The 7,737-nt window shown below is 34.1% G+C and overlaps 1 pseudogene; it reads left to right on the top strand.

The window, feature by feature from the left end:
• The first annotated feature begins 2,409 nt into the window (after window positions 1-2,409).
• Window positions 2,410-3,915, top strand: LOC149202627 (serine/threonine-protein kinase AFC2-like; annotated as a pseudogene).
• Window positions 3,916-7,737: the final 3,822 nt, after the last annotated feature.

Below are 7,737 nucleotides of genomic sequence, written 5' to 3'. Positions count from 1 at the left end.
ATTAGAAAATCCTCCCTTTTGTTTCTCGAGTTTGGAGTTTTCTTTTGAAAATATCTTGTAGTGTATATGTGAAGTTTAAGAGTTTTTCATTTCAAACTGAATTATGATAGTTTTAAAGTTTAACATTTAGAGATGTCATTGACTGATATTGACTCAATGATAGTATCTAGGCAGTTCTATTGAGATATTATTATTACAAATTCTGTAGAAGACAATTTATGTATTCTTATGATCCATCAATCTTGCACTGAAGAGTGATGTATTTTTCAAATAATTGATGTGGTTGATACATTCTGAACTGTAATTTATATTAAATTTGTTACTCACGGAAATACATTTATGTTTCTTAGATTATAATCTTGCGAGATTGTCTGAAGCTATAATGCAAGCCTAAAGGAACACCTTCCGTCCTATACAATTTTTTTTTTATTTGGAAAATATGTCTAACCAAAATAATGTGGATATGGAATCACATATTTATCCTGGTGAATGACCAAATCTCATGGATGCTCCAATTTTTCCTGATTATCAGACTGAAAGGATCAACATAAGATGTAGTTTTAGAAACATAGGAATTAAATCTAGTGGTCATAGTTCTTTGATCAATGGTTGGGCCACTGGTAATGTAACAAATTCTAATATTTTAGCTAATCAGGGATGCACTTCTGAAGATAAAATGGTTATTGGTTGGAATAAAATTTCAAATGTGTAGTCAACTTCAAGGCTTGAAAGGCAACTGGTGGACTCACATGTCCTTCATTCTTAAAGCGTGTTTGTGGATACCCTCAACAACTAGGTCATGAATGATCGTCTGTGTCTCCGTTCAAGATGTAACTATGGAACTAGTTCTGATGGTAATAATTATAACTTTAGCACCAATCAGACAACAGTTTCAAATGAAGGGAAACCATTCATGGATTTAAACTGATGTCCTCACCCAATCCCATTTCCTAGATCAGAATCTGAACAAGTGACCTTTTCTTGTAGTAGCGTGGCTGGATGTATGCTAGAGAACAACAATGGACATGCCAATAATCCTGTGGATGGTAGACAAGCATCCTCTAAAATAAATACTGTGAAAATAATTTTAGGTCCATCATATTTAGATGTCCTCCCATGTTCTTGACAGTGGGATGATAGCCACCTCTGCCTTACAGCTACTGGATGACACACCATCGATAGCAACCTAAATATTCCTGCTACCACTGTAATAATTCTTACTATTAGGCATGCCAAAGAAATAGTCGTACACAGCGCTAGTGCATGTGATGTGGGTCTAGATTTCAGAGGTTTATCTATGGTTGGGCTATCAGAAGCTCCCCAGAGAGTTGTTCGAGCAAGACAATACCCTCCACATCAACATGAATTTTTTTACCTCAAATATGGCTATCTGGAAATGTTGAAAGGTATATAACTTTCTTGCAGCTACATTCTTCAGATTCCAGGAGATGGTTTTAAGTTGACCAGTCTGCAGACATAGGTCCAACAGGTGTAAGCACTATTGCCCAACTGCGCTAGACCAATATGTTTCATGTGTCGACTAATATACAGAGGAGTTTGTATTTAGTTGGATGGAATGAAACTTATTCTATGCCTAGTCTTGGCAATGCTTCCAGCTCCAATGCTGGTGCAAGTGAGCATTCATCTTCTTACCAAGAAGAAGCTAGTTCAAGAAACATGGTGATGGCTATTGCTATTAATACCTAGTTTCTTGCAGGTTTGGTGATCATAACAACTAACCATGAACTTGGAAATTGGATCCCAATGAACCAAAATATAAATGGACCTGGGGATATTTCTTCTTCAATGCTACATCCGCTACCAAGTATGCATTGGGGATCACATCATATTTCATTCACACAAGCACCTAGAAGTAGTGGTTCTTCTCAAGGACAAGGCTTATCATCATCTATTTCCAAGCCTTCATAGGTAGTCATTTTAATCATTCTTAGAATATTCATTCCTCTTCATCATCAAATGTGCCTATGCCACTAGTCACTAGTTTGCAAGTCCCATAATATCTTAGATTAGTCATAGTATTGATGGAATGCCAAGGTGATGGGTTGGTAGGTGTACCATTTGGGTCACTACAAGAAATTACTGTTGAAGGTGATGCATGCAACAGAATCATGACCGAGGTTTACATCTTACCAAGAATTTTTAATGAAGCTTATTTTTAGAGACAATGACTAGTATATTAACAACCTTTTTTATGTAGTTCTTCAATCTCAGAGGTGTCTATAATTTCATATTTCTCTTTTAATGAAATGATCTATGTATAGATATTCTTTCTTGTAAAAGCAACTTGGATAGTGGAATGTGTAAAGCGAATTGAATTTCTCCCAACACAGAGAAGGAGGGCCAACATAGACTAAGTTTCCCAAATCTTTGTCAAGAAAAAAATCAAATATGAAATTTGGTTCAACCCTTGTTGAAATTGATTTGCTAGGTAAAGTTGCCAAGCATGATAGAACTAGTACATGGTATGAAAGAATGAATGTCTATCGTGATATGTCATTTAGTTAATCAATCCACGATTTTTAATAAATATAGCCATTAAGAGTGATTATTTTCTTTAGACTCCTTAAGATATAGTACCTCATGGGTTGGTTGACGTGTGTGGCTTATTTGATACATTTGTGTGCAAATGCGTGACTGGTTTGGCTATTGGAGTCACACATGTATCATGAGTTCTTAGCAGAACTTCATTTTTTTCACTAGTGACTGTTATGCATTTTAAATGGCCTTTGAAAGATCTTATTTTGGTTGTTTCTAGAGAATTTTTAAGTTTTTTGATGGATGAAAATGATCTTAACAGGTTTTTGAAAAACTTGGGCCAAGCTTATATGACTTTCTCCAGGAAAATAACTGTCGCCCATTTACCATTGATCTTGTTAAGGAGGTTGGTAGGCAACTATTGTAGCCTGTAGCATGTGTGTAACAACACTTATTTTCCCTTATTAGAGGCCTTCATTGGCAAATCAGTGATATTATCATCTCAGAGTTGCATATATGATATTTATTACTAATTAGGTCCTAATAAAATGTTTATCCATTACAAGGGATATTCATTTGAGATTAATAACAATCTAGATTGGAAGATATGCATGGCTTGAAGCTCATTCACATAGATTTGAAGCCAAAAAATATGCTTTTGGTTTCTTCACACATTGTGAAGATTCCATATAAGGTAGTTAACTAGAAAGAGAAACAATTTTAAATAGATTTGATTGTGTTCTCAAAACATAATTATTTGAGTGTGGTTCCTTTGCTTCAATACATTTTTTCTTTGTTCTCTTGTCTCTCTTTGTCTTTAAATGTACATTCTCATACATTCCAGGTGTTTAAATCTAATTATTATCTATTTTAAAAAGGTTTGGAGAGGTCATCACAAGAAATATGTAATTGATTTCCAAAATCAAGTGCAGTAAAGTTGATTGATTTTGGAAGTACCACTTTATAAGGTGAAGATCATACATGTGATCTCTACAAAGAATTATCGAGCTCCTGAAGTGATATTGGGTAAGCATGGAAATATGACTAAATAGGATTAGCTTATCCAATTGAGTGAACTAAGTGGATTAAAGGGCTTTCTGATGTTTAAATGAGCCATTAGACTGAACCTATATCCAATTTCATTGAAATTATTAACAGGAATTGGATGGAGGTGCCCCTATGACATCTGGAGTGTAGGATGCATACTTGTGGAGCTTTTCTCTATAATTTATTATACCATAAATTTTTTTTGTTTGTGATATTTAGCCAATTGTAAATTAGAAATATATTTATCATAGTTGCATATTAAATATGCAGGGGAAGACATTGTTTCAAACCCATGAGAATTTGGAACATCTTGCCATGATGGAAAGGGTATTAAGCTCATTGCCACATCATATGATAAAGAAAGTAGGGTGAGTTTCATGATGTTCTTCTAGTAAAATAGTGTCTTAATAAGTTTTCGAGGTGTTGTAAATGACCTATGTTAAAAGTAAACCATAAAATTCAATATCATCCTGTAAACAGGTGCAAAAGTGAAAAATATTTTAGGGACGGAAATGGGTTGGACTAGCCAGAAGGAGCATATTAATAAACCCTAGTCATGCCAAAAAATCCTTCCATGGAAAACAATAACATTATACTCACAATAGGTGGCTTGTACAAACTATAAGGATTTATTATGGTTTGAGTCTAGTGGGTGCTCTATGTAAATTGGACCCCTTCCTCTAGTGGTTTCTACAATGTTTTGGAAAAGTTTGTGACATTTAAATAATAACTGTGTTCTATGATAGGCTTTTCTAGACTGTAGTAGGTCCTACCCACCTTCTCTAGTGGTAGAAACCAAGTACGATGAAAGTTCACCTTCCATCTCTTGAGGTGCCTCAACTTTTGTCTTGTGTGCAAGTTGGAAGCCAATGCCACGCTGATATGGGTACAATTTTCTCTTTCCATGAAAAAGGGCTTTAATTTTGTACTAAACTACCTTTTTTTTTTTTTTATCTTTAAGCTATGATATATAGAATATATGTATATTTATAATCAATAATGTGGTAACTTTTAGTTAATAACAATTATAACATAGGGTGGGGTATCTAAACCTTTTGCCTTTGAGGATGATTGTTAAACAAGATTGTAGATGAATGTGCTGGTGTGTTTGTCTTGAGAATATAATGATACTGATCCATTTCACATTGCAGTAGACTCATAGTGTATTGGACCTTGTATGGAGCCAAAGAGGTGACAATATGATATTTGAGGTTAGTTTTTGAGTTATTTATATCTTCTTTGTTCTGATTTTATTTTATTTGTTATATATTTATCCAAAATACATCATAGCCGACATAAATGGACACTTATTTCTCCTCAGCCTTCATCAAAACGAGGGGAGCTTACGCCTTTAATTTCCCTTGGTTCACAAAGATGTAATGTTCTATCTTCTGTTGGCATATATTGGAGTGAGTTGTGAGTTCCTTGATTATTAGAATCCATGGAGAGATTCCATTTGCTGAGTGAAAATTAAGCTTTACATCCTGTTTCATTTAGTTTACATTGTATGCAATCTATATTTATGTGGAAATTTTATGCTCATTACATTGGCATTGTGTGTGGTTCATGCACATTCCGAATCAGAAATTTTAGGAAACCACCATTGTAGTATTGCAATTGGCTTGATTAATCTCTTTATGACTATGTAAGACTATGTAAATTTCCTTAACATCAGTGTTATCCATAGAAACTCTACCCATGATTTCTATAAGCTAGCATGCAAAAGAGTTTCTCGGGGCTTGTCATGAACAAGAGTTTTCCCGTGTGAGTAGTAGGCCTTGATGCTATTAAAATAGGAAACAGGTCCTATAGCCCTAAACCATTCAAACTGAATCTAGCTATAGGGAAACTTAATAGCTCGACATAGGTTGATTACTTGAAACAAACTTTGAGCCCTTCCATAAATCATAGAAATTGTAAACTACGAAACCACCAACAAAATGTTTGAAGGAAAAAGCTAGAGTTTGAGGACATGCTTTGTCATGTTTCTAGAATTAGAATGTAAGGAAGAAGTTGCAAACATCTGAGAGGGGAAGATTCCTTGAGCCACAAACACTTCCCATTGAGGTTCCTTGAATTTGTGATGTGCTAAAGTTCATTTGAATGTCCACCTTCCATCTTTGAACATGACTATTTTGGGTACAACAGGAGTTTGAGGGGAAGGAATAAGGAGAGCATGGAGGTTTCCTTTAGAAATCACTCAAAGATGTAAGTGATACAAACCAATGAATATTGAAACACCAACATGCCATAAAATAGAAAACATAGATCCATACCCAACCTGAATTTTTCCATTGCAAATAACCCTTGAAGGGAGCTCCTTGATCTGCCATTCCCAAGGTGTTTGGTCAGATTGTCTACATTGGATACTTCATATGATTATTGCGCACATTAATATCCACTTTATTGTGAATTTAAGGGATTAGTGTAAATTCCATCACCCTAACTTTAAATAATGTTCCAAGGCCTCATGAATAGAGCTCGTTGAAATACCATTCCCAAGGTGTTTGGATGCCTTGTTTACATTGAGTACTTCATATTGATTGTTGTGCACATTGATATCCACTTTATTTTGAATTTAGGGGATTAGTCTAAATTTCATCACCCCACCTTTTAATAATTTTCCAAGGATAAAGTTCGAAAGCTAACATAGCCTAATGATCTACCTCCTCATTCATTTCTCACTTGAAAGAATCACATTCATTCTAAAAGAGAGAGAATGTTGTTTGATTATGGAAAGTAAAGTCATTCATCTCTACTTTTCTTAATTGGATTGGTAATTTGGTGCTTCTATGACCAAATTATTAAAAATAGTTTGAAGACTTCATGCATAATAGATGTTGCGTAATGAATGTTTTGGAGCTTTTGGCTGAAATCTAGTGAAAAAAATGTTGGTGAAATCTTGATTTGTGTTGTTTAAACAGGGTTTTGGACTACATTTATGGATTCAACACCCTAAAAACCCCTTGGGCACTTGGATTGTAGAGAGTTCATAACTCAGAGTTGTGATTCCAACAAATCCTTGCCCGATTATGAGCAAAGAAGACTTGAAAACAGGCCAAGAAAAACTCCAAAATGTTTAACAGATAGAAAATGGCTGCATAATAGGCTATCTTGTTTCCTCTATAATTGTGAAGACTCCCCCACATGTTGTACCTAGTCTATTAAGCTTTCAAATGCATCCATATTTTTTTAAATTTTTTGGTCTTTTCATTTATGTTTTTGTGGTTCCAGTTATGTGATTCTTTAACAAGCATTGTATTTTGTAATAGTTGAAGCAATTTTATGTTAGAAAGTAAATGTGATTTAATCATGAATTAATTCTTCGAGTTATCCTCATTAGCTTTCTATATCCATTTCCTCTTCTATTTTTGATGTACCAGGCAATTTGTTTGGTAATTTTGATAGGTGAAATAGGTTTTATAAAAGCAATTATTTTGGATAACAAAAGATGTTAATATAACATATAATAAAAGATGTCAATGAAACAACTAATGCCCCTATATCGAATACTTGGTGCATCTGAAGTCATGGTCCACAGTTATTCAATCTTGTAGCCTTTACTTAATATTTGTAGTCTAATAAACTTTTGAATTCTGTTGTTTTCATATTTTTATTTATGTTTGTGTGGTAGAAATTATTTGATTTTGCGATAGACAATATGCATGATTATCTATTTTTCATTTTGTAATTCAATTTTATTCCTCAGAGGAAAAAATTACCTGAGCTTTTGGGTTTTTTTTCCAGAAAATAACTTTTTATGGATGGAAAAGCTAGAAATAATCCCCACTCCCCTTCACACACTTAAGCAAAGAATAGGTTAGGTTTTGTTGGTACTTGATAGGGACATTCAAAAATCTAATTGAAGGCTAAATTGATAATATTCAATATATTTAATAGCCACATCAGAGAAACCCCACTCAAGGGAGGACCATGCCCACTAGGATTTGGAAAGCATGATATAATGGATGCATGATTTCATTAAAGCCTTATAATATAGGGGTGTTGAGAATTTTACTATGGCGCTGTGTCACAATATACATGTTTTCTGATAAATGGCATATTGGGTGTTGTTATACATGTAAATGTTGGTAGGGAAACCTATACAAATATTATTTATTCTATGTTCATGTATTTCTATGCTTGATATGTTCAAGTTGCATGTGAAGGCTCGTTAAAAAGGAAATAATGGAA

Source organism: Pinus tabuliformis, chromosome 2_1 (genome assembly GCF_031772625.1).
Source record: "Pinus tabuliformis cultivar Carrire ecotype Pingquan chromosome 2_1, CPIR1, whole genome shotgun sequence".
Taxonomy (NCBI): domain Eukaryota; kingdom Viridiplantae; phylum Streptophyta; class Pinopsida; order Pinales; family Pinaceae; genus Pinus; species Pinus tabuliformis.
Note: the sequence above shows the minus strand (reverse complement) of the source record. Positions and strands in the feature narration are given on the sequence as shown.